The following is a 13676-nucleotide window of genomic DNA, read 5'->3' as shown; positions in this document are numbered from 1 at the left end:
CTCGAAAAACAAAAGCAAGCAAACAAAAATCCCCCCCAATAAAACCCCATAAAAAACAGTATGAAAGATCAAACCGGTATTTTCCATTGAAAACATACCAGTCCTGTAGAAATGTTTGCTGATGAGAATTTCCTAGATGAACCCAAGGTTCAGTGGTGTAGGAGGGTTTTCTTTCTATGTGTTGTTTTTATTGGTTGAATAAAGAAGACTGCCTTGACCTTTTGATAGGGCAGCCCTTACATGGGCGGAGTAAATAGAACTAAATGCTGGAAAGAAGGAAAGTGTGGCAGATGGCATGAATCTCCGACCCGAGATGGACGTAGGTTAGGATCCTTGCTGGTAAGCCACAATCTTGGTGATACACAGATTTAATAGAAATGGGTTAATTAAGATGTGAGAGCCAAGAAGAGGCTAGAGATAATGGGGCAGGCAGTGTTTTAAATAAATAGAGTTTCTGTGTAATTATTTCAGGTATAAGCTAGCCGGGCAGCAGGTGTCCCGCGGCTCCACATTACAACAGTTCAGAATCTAAAAGACTGCCACTACTCCCTAGGTGCCCACACAGCCTATCCTCAATTGCCTCTCCTTCCCTTGTTACCATATCTGGGCCCACAACTCTGGTGGAAGGTTCGTAAGCCACCAGAGGCAGTTCTGGTTGGTTGCCCAGGTAGCCTGGTTGCCCGTGGACCACCCCTACTTTCTCAGTACTTTCTAGGCCCACCCCAACTAGATCTCCCCTCTTCATCATCATATCTGGCCCCCAGCTCCAGAGGACATGTGAGCCATCAGAACTTCAGGTAGCCCCCATGGCCCAGCACTCTCTTGTGCCACCCAGCCTATCCCCAGATACCTCACCCCCCTTCATCACCATGTCCCAACACTAACTTCTGCAGAAGGACCCCTGGCTGGACCAGAGGTCATGGCAGCTGCCAGAACTCCATCCTCCAACACAGATAGAGACACTACTTAACCACAGGCCACTCTGGTCTGAAGATCAGAGAAGAATCAAAAACCAAGAGAAATGATGCCCATCTAACAAAGACAAACTCAGAAATTGGCACCTGGACCCCAAACTTGGATGCCTAGACACCAATGTAAGAACAAAATCAACAACAGCCAGGGCAATATGTCACCACCAGAGCCCAGCTATCATACTACAGCAATCCCTAAATACTCCAACACAGCTGGAACACAAGAAAATGACCTTAAAACCAAGTTTATGAAGATGATAGAGGTCCTTAAAGAGGAAATAAATAAATCCCTCAAAGAAATTCAAATACAAATGATTGGAGGAAATTAATAAATTCCTTAAAATCAAGAAAAAAACAATTGAAGGAAATGAATAAAACTATTCAAGATGTGAAAATGAAAATAAAAGGAATAAAGGAAATACAAACTGAGGGAATCCTGGAAATGGAAAATCTAGGTAAGCAAACAGGAACTACAGATGCAAGCATCACCAACAGAATACAAGAGATGAAAGAGAGTATTGTTCTTTTTAAAAGAATATGATGATGGGATGTCCCGGGCAGCTCTCAGAGCAGCTGCAAGTGGCAGCACCATGTGGCCGGGGAGTCAGGGTCCCCGGACGAGTGGCAGAGTCAGGCGGTGGACGGCAGAGTAAATGGACATAAGGCTATACATAAAGCAAGACATTTATTACTTAAAGGAAGGAAAGCATAGACAAACATAGAGAGAACAAAGACACACACACACACACACACACACACACACACACACACATGCACGTACCCACACACACCAGAGAGAGAGAGAGAGGATGGCTGCGGGGGAGGTCCAAAAGTGGCTGGTGTGGGTGTGGTTAGTTCTTAAAGTGGCAGCAGAAGACTAACAGAGAGAATATCTGGGATTGAAGATATTATAGAAACAGTTACAACAGATAAAAAAAATGTTAATTTAAAAACTTCCTGACACAAAACATCCAGGAAATCTGGGACACCATGAAAAGACCAAACATAAGAATAATAGGGGTAGAAGAGGGAGAAGAACTCCAGCTCAAAGGCACAGAAAATATATTCAACAAAGTCATAGAAGAAATGGACCTAAGAAACAAGCTGATGTAGTCATTCTAATATCTAACAAAATAGACTTCAAAATTAATCAAAATCCAGATTTTCAAAGAAGAGCAAGTGCCAATGCTCCTCAAATTATTCCACAAACTAGAATGGACATTACCAAATTTATTTTATGAAGCCACAGTCACCTTGATACCCAAACCACATAAACACTCAACAAAAAAAGAGAATTACAGACCAATTTCCCTCATGAACATAGACACAAAAATATTTAATAAAACACTGGCAGACTAAATCCAAGAACACTTCAAAAAAATCATCCACTATGATCAAGTAGGTTTTATCCCAGAGATGCAAGGATGTTTTAACATATGAAAATCTATCAATGTAATCACCATATAAACAAACTGAAAGAAAAAAAATGATCATCTCAAATGTTGAAAAAGGCTTTGACAAAATACAACACTCCATGATAAAAAGTCTTGGAGAGATCAGGGATACATGAGACATACCTAAACATAAAAAGGATATTTACAGCGAGCCTATAGCCAACATCAAATTAAATGGAGAGAAACTCAAAGCAATTCTACTAGAATCAGGAGCAAGGCAAGACCGTCCACTCTATCTCTTCAATATAGTAATTGGCATTCTAGATGGAGCAATAAGATAACTAAAGGAGATCAAGGGGATACAAACTGAGAAAGGAGAAGTCAAAGTATTGTTATTTGTAGATGATAGAATAGTATATATAAGAGATCCCCCAAAATTCTACCAGGGAAGTCCTACAGCTGATAAATACCTTTATTGAAGTGATTGGATACAAGATTAACTCAAAAAAGCAGTAGGACACCTATATAATTACAAATGACAAATGGGCTGAGAAAGAAATCAGAGAAACAACCCCAGTAACTCCAGAATCACAGTAACCACAAATAATATAAAATACCTTGGGGTTACTTTACTCCAGCAAGTGAAAGACTTGTAAGACAAAAATTTGTCTTTGAAGAAATTAATTCAACAAGTGGTGCTGGTGTAACTCCATGTCAACATATAAAAGACTGCAAATAGATATATCTATCACCATGTACAAAATTCAAGTCCAAGTGGATCAAAAGGCCTCAATATAAAATCAAATAGAACTTGATAGAAGAGAAAGTAGGAAATAGCTTTGAAGACATTGGCATAGGAGACAACTTCCTGAACAGAACACTAATACCACAGGCACTAAGATCAGCAATTAATAAACAGGACCTCATGAAACTAAAAAGCTCCTGCACAGCAAAGGACACTGTTGAAAGGACAAAACAACAGCCTACAAAATGGGAAAATATTCTCACTAGCTCCACATCAGACAGAGGGCTAATATTCAATATATATAGAACTCAAGAAACTAGACGTCAACTAACCAAATAACCTAATTAAAAAGTGGGATATAGATCTAAACAGAATTCTTGACAGAAGAATCTCAAATGGCTGGGTAATAGTTAAAAAAATGTTCAACATCCTTAGCCATCAGGAAAATGCAAATCAAAACTACTCTGATTCCATCTTACAATTGTCAGAATGGCTAAGATCAACAGTAAAAGTGACGGCTTATGCTGGAGAGGATGTGGAGTAAGGGGAACACTCTTCCATTGCTGGTGGGAATGCATATGGTGTTTTCTTCAGAAAATTGGGAATTGATGTACCTCATAGACCTAGCTATACCACTCTTGGGCATATACCCAAAGGGTGCTCCATCTTACCATAAGGACACTTGCTCAACTATGTTCATAGCAGCATTATTTGTCATAGCCAGAAACTGGAAACAACCTAGATGTCCCTCAACCAAATAATGGATAATGGTACATTTACACAATGGAGTATTACTCAGTTTTTAAGAACAATGACATCATGAAATTTGCAGCCAAATGGATAGAACCAGAAAAGATCATCCTGAGTGAGGTAACCCAGATTTAGAATGACAGACATGGTGTGTGGTGGATATTAGCTGTTAAGTAAAGATAACCCACCGACCCAGAGGGGCTAAGTAACGAGGAGGGCTCAAGGGAGAATGCGTGGATCTCCCTGGGAAGGGGAAATAGAATAGATTTTGCTGGTAGACTGGGGGTGGGTGGGGGTGGGAAAAGAAGGGATCAGCTGGTGTGGGAGGAATGGAGGGAGAGATGATTGGAATGGGGGGGACATTTGGGAGCAATGTAGAAACCTAGTTCAATGTAAACTCCCTGGAATCTACAAGTGACCCCAGCAAACTCTCCTAGTAATGGAAGATACAGAGTCCAAATTGGTCATCTTCTTACCCTTTTTTTTTAAAAAAATTATTTTTCATTCCAAACACAGCTCTCCCTTCTTCCTTAACCCCTTGCCTCCTTCTTCACTCCTTGCCTCCCACCCAGCCTATCCCCATCCACTCCTCTCAAAGGGTAAGGGCTCCGATGCGGAGTCAACAAAGCCTGATCCATTAAATTGAGGCAGGACCAAGCCCCTCTCCCTTGCATTAAGACTGACATGGCATCTCACCATAGGGAATGAGCTCTAATAAGCTAGCTCATGCACCAGAGATAGACCCTGGTCCTACTGCCAGGGGCTCCTCAGGTATTCCAAGCTTCATCACTGTCTCCCACATATGGAGGGCCTAGTTAGGTCCCATGGAGGCTCCATAGCTGCCAGTCTAGAGTTCATGAGTTCCCACAGGCTTGGTTCAGCTGTCTCTGTAGATTTCCCCATTATGATCTTGGTCTCTCTTGCTCATACATTCCCTCGTCCCTCTCTTTGACTGGTTTCCCAGAGCTTGACTTGGTGCTTGGTTGTGGATCTCTGCTTCTGGTTCCATCAATTACTGGATGAAGGTTCTATGCTGGTTGTCTTCTATAACAAGGCGATACTCCTAGCAGTGGAACTGGGACATCAACTCAGCTACAAAACCTTCAACCTACGATTTGTCCTGCCTGCAAGATATGCTGAGATAGTGGTGGCACAGAACTTCTGGGACTGATCAACCAATGACTTGAGGCCTAGCAAAGAAGAGGGAGCCCACATCTAACACTGCCTAGATAAGCAAGAACTAGATGCAGGCCAGCCCAGAAACCCAGGATAGAATCAAACACTACTGGCAAAAAAAGGAAAGAAAAAAATTAATGAAATGTTTCCTAATGATATTCGCTTATACTCATAAATTGGTGCGTTGCCCAATTGTCATCAGAGGGCATCTTTCAGCCACTGATGGGAGCAGATGCAGAGACCTACAGCTAAACTCTAGGCAGAGCCAGGGAAACACAACAGAAGAGGAGGAGGAAGAAGCATTGTAGGAGCCAGAGGGGTTGAGGACACCGTGAAAACACAGCCCACAGAATCAACTAACCAGGGCTCATAGGGGCTCACAGACTGAACCAACAACTAGGGACCCTGTATATGTATGTATGTGTGTGTGTGTGTGTGTGTGTGTGTGTGTGTGTATGTATGTATGTATGTATCTCAGCTAGGTCCTCTGAGTATACATTATGGTTGTGCAGCTTGGTGTTCTTCTGGGACTCCCAACATTGAGGGGAGAGAGAGAAAAAATAATAAAAAAGAATTAGATTTGGAGTGGGGATGGAGAGAGGGCTCAGCAGTTAACAGAATGTTTTGCTCTTGAAGAGGACCTGGATTTGTTTCCTAGCACCCACATAGTGGTTCACAACATCTGTAATTCCTGTTCCAGGGGATCCAATGGTCTCTTCTGACTTCTGTGGGCATCAAGCACATTTGTGATGCACATACATGCATGCAGGCAAAACACATAAAATAAAATGAATAAATCTAATTTCAAAGTTGAAAAAAATTATATCCAACAAACCCAACAACACCTAAATAAACAAAACAAACCTAAAGAAAATACAGGAAGTGTTCTTTCTGGCTAAAGAGCCAGAAATGAGCAGAGCAGAAAGACTGTGTAAAGAAATTTGAATCCATAGTTATTAAAACACAAGCTACAACTGAGAACGCAGTACCAAAAACCAACAATGGAATGAACATAATTGGCACATACATTTCAATAATGACTCTATTTGTTTTTTGTTTTGTTTTTTGAGACAGGGTTTCTCTGTAGCTTTGGAGCCTGTCCTGGAACTCGCTCTGCAGATCAGGCTGTCCTCGAACTCACAGAGATCCGCCTGCCTCTGCCTCTCAAATGCTGGGATTAAAGGTGTGCGCCACCACCTGCCTGGCTCAATAATAACTTTAAATATCAATGACCTTAATCGATCAAAAGACACAGGCTGATTGAATGGATCAACAAAATCCACTTGTCTGTTCTCTATAAGATACAGCTTTGCTGGGTGATGGTGGCATACGCCTTTAATCCCAGCACTCAGGAAGCAGAGGCAGGTGGATCTCTGAGTTTGAGGCCAGCCTGGTCTACAAGGGCTAGTTCCAGGACAGCCAGAACTGTTGTTACACGGAGAAACCCTGTCTCAAAATGTCCCCCTCCCCGCAGAGAAACACTGTTTTAAAGATAGATACTGCTCTAGAGTAAAAGGATGGACAGAAGTACTCCTACCAAATGGGTCCAAGAAGCAAGCAGGCAGTACTATCCTACTACAAAATAGACATCAAACTAAAAGTAATCTGAAGATATAAAGAAGGATACTTTACTTTAATCAAATGAGTAAGTTAACCAAGAAGACACTGCTATCCTAAACATGTATTCACCAATCTCTGGGGTATTCAGTTTCATAAATACGCATTACTCAATTAATGACAGAGATTAACAAAAATCCATTAATAGTAGGTGATTTCAATACCCGACTTTCTCCAATAGACAGATCATTTGGACAAAAAATAAACTGAGAAACAGTAAAGTTAATTGACAGTATAGATCACTTAACAGATATTCATAGGATATTATACCCAAACACAGATATTAAACAACTCATTACTGTATGATGACTGGGTCAAAGAAGAAATCATGAAAGAAATTTCAAAAATTTTCTGGAACTAAATGAAAATGAAACACAACATAAAAAAGCTCTTGGGACATAATGAAAGATGTCCTATGACAGCCGGGCCTACATACAAAGTGATCAGAAAGAGCACAGATGACTTAATGATGCAACTGGAAATTTGTGAAAAACAAGAACAAACTAAATCCATACCCAGTTCAAGACAAAAATAATAAATATTAGTGTAGAAATCATGAAATAGAAACAAAACAATACAACCAACAAATTTAAGAGCCAGTTATTTGAGAAGATAAGCAAGCTTGAAAGGCCCAAGTAACCAAAAGGAAGAGAGGACCCACATCAGAATCAGAATTGAACAGGGAAACTTTATAATAGATACTGGAGAAATTTCCAATATTATAAAAGAATATTTTAAAATGTACTACCTGTATGCCACTAAGCTAGTAAACCTAAAACAAATAGATAAATTTCTAGATTCAGCCAAACTACCAATATTAAACCAAGAAGAACTCAACGACCTAAACAGACCCATAACAAATGAGACTGAAATAATAAAAATGCCTTCCAGGTTAAAAAAAAAGTCAGGGTCAAATAAATTCACAGCAGAATCTTACCAGACTTTCAAAGAATATCTATATCCAATTCTTCTTAAAGTATATGAAGGAGGAGGAGAAAGAAGAGGGGGAGAAGATGAAGAGGAAAAGAAGAGAGAGAGAGAGAGAGAGAGAGAGAGAGAGAGAGAGAGAGAGAGAGCGCAATCTCACAAACTCCTAAAAAGCCATTATCACTAATACTAAACCAGATAAACACAAAACAACAAAAAAGAAAACTATGGGCCAATATCCCTAATCCCTAATGGACATAAAGTCAAAAAATGCTCAGTGGGATACTTGCAAATAGAATCCAGAATATATCAAAAAGATTGTCTAACATGACCAATTTGGCTTTATCCTTGAAATGCAGGGATGGTTCAACACATGCAAGTCAATAAATTTAATAAACCACATAAATGAACTTAAAAAAATCACAGGATCATTTCAATAGATAGGAAAAAGCCCTTGACAGAATTCAACAAGCTTTCATAATTAAAGTTTGAGAAAATGTAGGACTAGAGGGAACATTACCTCAAGATAATGAAAGCTTTCAACCTAAATGGAGAAAAGCTTGAAGCAATCCCACCAGAGTCAGGATTGAGACAGGATTGTCCACTGTCACCATTCTTTGTCAATATTGTGCTGGAAGTATTAGCTGGAGCAACAAGGCAAGAGAAGGAAATTAAAGGGATACTAATGGGGAAGAAATCAACCTGTATTCACAGATAACATGATTCTATAGAGATCCCAAGAATCCTACTAGAAAACATCTAGAAATACCAAACAAATTCAACAATGTGGCAGGCTCCAGAATGAACATGCACAAATCAAAGCTTCTCTATCCACCACTAACAAATAGATAAGGAGATCATGGACACATCCCTATTCACTAGCAGCCTCAGAGAAAATCAAATATTTTGGCATAAACCTAACCAACAACTTGAAGGACTCAATGGAAAAATGACTATTGTAGCGAAAACAGTTTACAGAATCAATGCAATCTCAAGGGCATCACAGAGTCCTGGGTAGTTGATTCTGTGAGTTTCCTTGTGATGCTCTTGACCCCTCTGACACCTACAATCCTTCCTCCCCCTTTCCAAAGGATTCCCTGAGTTCTATCTAATGTTTTGCTGAGGATCTCTGTATCTTTTTCCATCAGTTGCTGTGTAAAGCCTCTGTGATGGCAACTGGGCTAGGCATCAGTGCTTCAGAGGAGGAGGAAGCATTGTAGGAGTCAGAGAGGTTGAGGACACCATGAGAACAGGGCCCACAGAATCAACTAACCAGGTTCATAGGGGCTCACAGAGACAGAACCGACAACCAGGGACCCTGTACATATCTGAGCTAGGTCCTCTGCATACACCTTATGGTTGTGTAATTTGGTGTTCTTCTGGGACTCCCAATAGTGGGAGAGAGAGAGAGAGAGAGAGAGAGAGAGAGAGACAGAGACAGAGAGAGAGAGAGAGAGAGAGGCTCTTTTGCTTACTTTTGGAACCGTTTTCTACTGGGTTGCTTTATCCAGCCTTAGAAGAAAAGTGCCTAGTTTCACTGCAACTTAATATGTCGTGACTGGCTGATAGCCATGGGAGGTTCCCCTTTTCTGAAGAGAAACAGGAAAGGAGGATTTAAGGCGGGGAGATTTGGAGGATATTGGGCCCCAGTTATCAACGGGGAGTACCCACCTCACTCTCCTAGCTCAGGAACTGCAGATATGCCTGCTTTCAAGGGCCCATGCAGACTCACATAGTGAGGGTAGCTGGGAAAATTACAATGGCTTGAAGGCCCCACAGAGATGCCTCCAATTCTTGGTAATCTTCACAAGAGGAGCGACATTCCAACAGGGAATGAGCGTGAACTTTCTTTACCTCGTGGGGATGGAGAAAAAGTGAACAAATCTCTGAAATAAAAGCTACACAAAACACACCCCAGGCAAGTGCACTCTCCATTACCGATTAATATCAGAAAAACATTGACAATGCACCTCCTGGTTAGCTGGGCAGAATCCTTCAGGGATCTCAGGGACTCTTGTAGCGTCAGACTGAAGGTGGCCCCAACCTAGCAGGCCCAACTCCACCATGGCTCCTCCATGCCTTGCCGCTACTGACCCGGGAGAATAGAAAGCCTGCAAATCCTACACTGACTGGAAGAGGAGTCTGGGAAGGGTGCCTTCCCACACATGAGTTCTATTTAAAACCCAATTAATCCTTCCAAGGAAGCACCCTTCATACGGAGTGCCGTGGTTGCCCAGATATTCTTCATCGAGTCTGACAGGAGAGGGACTTGAGATGCAGGCAGTTCAGGATTGAAGACTGGGGAGCGTAGCCAACACTCCCCTAAATACTTCAAGACAACCTAGTGATCTACCAGGTAGGCTGGCGAGAAGCCAGGAAAACACCTCAAGAGAGGAATTGGCCAGTGGATCAGAAAAGCCCTGCCTGTATTTTCATGAAGCCACCTTCCTGGTCTTCGCTAGTGCTCATTTGTTCATCTTGAGACTAAGAAGAGGAGCAATTTGGTTACTCAAATCCATCCATGAAGATCTCTTTCATGTTATCCCTAAACTGACTGAAAAAAATGGGTCCAGCTATTCTTTCTATTGGTTTTATCCAGGACTACATTATATGGAAGACAGAGAAAAACAATTCTGATCTAATTTGTATCCTAAATTATGCTACTTCTTTGCTATCTTAACCAAGAATAATTATGATGTGTACCAATTAATATACAACATAGTTCCAACTCCTAGAAATCCCCAAGCAATCAATAACTTTGTTTTATGAATTATGCAAATTTTATCAAATTTACTATTAATAATATAGCTTTTAAAATTCTTTCTTAATTATCAAATTAAACCCTTGATATAGGGAGAAACTAAATTTTAACAAGACTATTTTTCTCTTCAGTGTTTCCCAAATGAAAGTCTCTTAATGTTGTCCCCCTCAACTTACAGAAATGGATCTTGATTTTTTTTCAATAGTTTCTCCAAAGGTTCTATTTCATGCAGGATAAAAGGACACCATGACCCACACCATGTCTGAAATTATTTTCTCTACTCTCACCTAACCAACCATACCCAAAGGGATTCTAATGTGCATACTGGGTAATGTAATTGTAGTTTCTACCATATGCCAACTTATCAATAACATTCAATGAACTAGTGAATGAAATTCCACAAACATGTGACATCCTCTAAAAGTTTACTTTGGCCACGAATCCCTTTGAACTCTGCAGTGTCAGTGGGTTAAGTTCTAACAAAACTTGTATGCTTTTTGTTGTTTTAAAACATATACCCAGACATGTTCTTCTCCTCAATTCCTCATGTTCTTTGTAGCAGCAGCTAGCTGAGGTCTTTCTGAGGCGGAGGCTGCTGCTGAAGGACATTTCACGAAGACTCACATACTGGAAGCTGGGAATTCTTCGCCTTCATGCAAAGTTTCTAGAACTTAGAGACACAAAGAATAGCACCCATCAATGTTATAAAACAACAAATGAAAGAAACTGCAGTCGCAGTCTCAGAAAAAGCAATGTATCTGGAGCACACTGCATCTTTTGTTTTACAAACATAGCTGTGCCCTTTAGAAGATCTGGAGTTATGCAGGAAGGGAACTGAGGAGAGCACAGAGAGCGAAAAGAGAATGTTCCAAAGCATCAGCCTCTTCACACTGGTAGCTAAATACAGTCAATTACTGTTCACTTGTAAACATCCCTGCAACTGGAAATGTTTTCCTTTTAAAGATAAATGAACATACTCAGTGGAATTTCATCCTTCAATACAACACAAATTATATATATATATATATATTATATAATTATATATAATTAATATTATAATTATATATAAATATATAATATATTATATTATAATTATATATTATAATATAATTAAATATATTATATTATATATATATATATATACACATGTATGACTGAATCTGGAGAAAGAGATCCACATATGCAATTATATTTACTGTGCTAAAGACGGTAATTGCATACCACTTTTGGACCTAGTAATACCACTTTTGGGTATATATGCAAAGGATGCTCAATCGTGCCACAAGGACATGTGCTCAACTATGCTCATATCAGCATTGTTTGTCGTAGCCAGAACCTGGAAACAACCTAAATGCCCCTTGACCAAAGAATGGATAAGGAAAATGTGCTACATTTACGCAATGGAGTACTACACAGCAGAAGAAAATAATGACATCTTGAAATTTGCAGGCAAATGAATGGTTCTAAAAAACATCATTTTGAGTGAGGTAACCCAGACCCAGAAAGAGAAATATCATATGTTCTCACTCATAAGTGTTTTTTAAACAAAAAGCAAAAAAAAAAAAAATCAGTGTACAAATCACAATCCCAGAGACCCTAGACAACAAAGAGGACCCTAAGAGAGACATACATAGATCTAATCTACATGGGAAGTAGAAAAAGACAAGATCTCCTGAGTAAATTGGGAGCATGGGGACCTTGGGGGAGGGTTGAAGGGGAGGGGAGCAGAGAAAAATATAGGGCTCAATAAAAATCAATCAAAAAAGAAAAAAGAAGGTAATTGCAGATTAAAAGTATAGCTCACTGGTAGAGTACTGTCCTAGCATACAGGAGGCCATGGGTTAGATCTCCTAGCACAGCAAGCAAAGAAGCCCAGAGGTTATTGCTTGGTAGTGGAAGAGTTTAAAGTTTTACTTGATGAGTTTTCAAATAGTATATGAAGTAAATAAAAGTAAAGAATTAACACTTATTAGGAAAGGGCCCCCAGGAGATGATTTCTCTTTGGAATACATCTCCATTCATTTTTTTCCTCCCTGAATTCAGTGAGGGCCTTTATTTTGGGCCAAAGCCTCTCAGATCCCCTGGTTATATGTGGTAATTTCTGTCCATGAGTTTGGCCCCCCAGGCGCTGGCAAAGGGATCCCACTGTGGTCAACTGCAGGGAAGGGAATTAGTGGATGGAGCTCCTTCTTCCCCTTCTGAGAGTACTCTATATGGGGAGGAGATGCCATTGACAATAATGCAGAGAACACTGGTAGATGTGGCTGCGCGGGTCTAGGCTCAAGGACCAGTGGATCTTGGTGTACCTGTTTTGGATGACTTGGATGCCATGTAGTCTTTCTTCGGGGACTCTGCATATTGCCCACTCTGCAAGCCTGTGGCAAGAGCCTTTCTCTGTCTTTTGACCATTAGAGTCCACGGCATGGTACCCGGATAACTAGCATCTTGTGACTCAGCGAGGAGCTGCTGGGACAGCTCGAACTCAATCAGCCTCTTGTGCAACATATCGCGCTCTCGGAGCACTTGCTGCAGGTTGTCTCTCGCATTGCGGAGCTCAGAGACCACTTCATCACGCTCGTCACGCAGCCGTTGCAAGTCTGTGGCCAAGGTCCAGGTGGCTGCCTCATGCTCTTCTACTTGATTGTGCAGTTGCTGCACACGTCGTGACTGCTTTTCTCGTTGCCTCGTCGCCACCCTTACTCCCAGGGCCAGAGCACTCCAGGCGCAGGCCCTCTTGATGGTGCGTGGTACTTGGGTATCGGCCACGACAGACTTCAGGCCCTCTTCTATATCCTTCCAGGGTCGCGAACGGAAGGTTAGGTAGAAGCCAGGGCCACCACCATTCCTCAGCACTTCTTCATTGATGAACAAAACCACTTCGCAGTGGCGGAAACCGCTCTTGGGGTCCCCGATGTCCACAGCCATGGCTGAACCTACTCTAAGGAGTGGAACACAATGGGCTCGCCCTTCACCTTGGTGCCTTGCCCAGTCCTGGCTCCTAGCTCCTACCTACTTGCCTCCCCCTTCTCATCTAGACTAAAGCCCTGAAGCCACTAACACCAACTCCTCCCATGCAAGGGATTAACATGTAAGGGACGTCATAGACATGGGCTGTGAGACCTGCAGCACCTCCTACTGGGACCAAAATGCAGTAGCACAGATAACTCTGGCTCTTATGGTAAGTTGGGTGTTTGTTCGTAAGGTACGTCATGATAGTACAGCTGTCCTGGGAACTGCAGTGAGTCCAGAGTTTCCTCAGAGTTTCTGGAAGGTGGCACCCCACCTGGTATGAATTTTTTTCTCTCTCACTCCCTTTTCCACTCTTTGTCCTCTTC

General features: G+C 41.3%; 1 pseudogene; it reads right to left on the bottom strand.

The window, feature by feature from the left end:
- Window positions 1–12621: 12621 nt before the first annotated feature.
- Window positions 12622–13377, bottom strand: LOC125403694 (testis-expressed protein 13C-1 pseudogene; annotated as a pseudogene).
- Window positions 13378–13676: the final 299 nt, after the last annotated feature.

This window comes from Myodes glareolus, chromosome X, assembly GCF_982192425.1.
Source record: "Myodes glareolus chromosome X, mMyoGla1.1, whole genome shotgun sequence".
NCBI lineage: Eukaryota > Metazoa > Chordata > Mammalia > Rodentia > Cricetidae > Myodes > Myodes glareolus.
Note: the sequence above shows the minus strand (reverse complement) of the source record. Positions and strands in the feature narration are given on the sequence as shown.